At 42.5% G+C, this 870-nt stretch overlaps 1 non-coding gene across 1 annotated transcript; it reads right to left on the bottom strand.

Moving 5' to 3' along the window:
* Positions 1-291: 291 nt before the first annotated feature.
* On the bottom strand, positions 292-364 carry TRNAL-CAA (transfer RNA leucine (anticodon CAA)). The gene has a single exon. It is a non-coding gene; the product is annotated as a tRNA-Leu (tRNA).
* Between the last annotated feature and the right edge of the window lie 506 nt (positions 365-870).

Raw genomic sequence — 870 nt, forward strand, 5'->3', positions numbered from 1 at the left:
GCCCTAACTCATTCGATGGCAAATGTCATTGCATTCGAATGACATTAAGTTTTCCCGTGTAAATCCCGATTAGTGGGATTATATGCGAATGCCATTCGATTCGAATTACATTAAATCTTCCCGTGTGACAGTGGTATTAGTTCGTATCCGTTCAACGTGGCATACATTGCCGACGACGGAACAAGAACTACGCAAGTGTATGTGAAACATGTTATTTTATTCAGAAATAGAAGCGTCGTTAAGCTATAACTGTTCGTAAGAGTTTAGATGCCAGCCAATGAAAAAACAACTTGCCGCAGGTGGGAACCGAACCCACAACCTTCGCATTTTGCGTGCGATGCTCTACCAATTGAGCTACCGCGGCGCCGTTTCCCCATCCACTTTCCTTGGTATTTATGCGTCCTAGTAGAACCCTGGGATAAAAATCGGGCCCCTCGGTTAACCCCCTTTCTTCTCGTCTATATATATATATATATATATATATATATATATATATATATTGAGAGAGAGGAGAGAAGTAGATAGAGAGAAATTTGGCACGCAAACAGAAAAAAAAGAACGACTCATGTTGCATAACATTGTAGCTAATGCATCATAGTGCGTCATCATTTCCTCTATAACGAAAGCGGGTACGCGGAGGTGCGCGAGTTATTCAGCGTGTGGACGTCACAGGAATTTCACGCGGCACTGAAGCTGCGCGTTCTTGCTCTTAATTGCAGAGGGAAGACAGCGCATACTTAAGAGGAAGCTTTAGCTCGGGCCCAACTCCGACGCGGCCTATTCAAATACATGTAAAACGCAAAAACGTTTTTATGAGATAATTCCTGGACCGATTTTGATGAAATTTGTCGCATTTGAAAGAGAAAGTTA

This window comes from Dermacentor variabilis, chromosome 6 (assembly GCF_050947875.1).
Source record: "Dermacentor variabilis isolate Ectoservices chromosome 6, ASM5094787v1, whole genome shotgun sequence".
Taxonomy (NCBI): Eukaryota; Metazoa; Arthropoda; class Arachnida; order Ixodida; family Ixodidae; genus Dermacentor; species Dermacentor variabilis.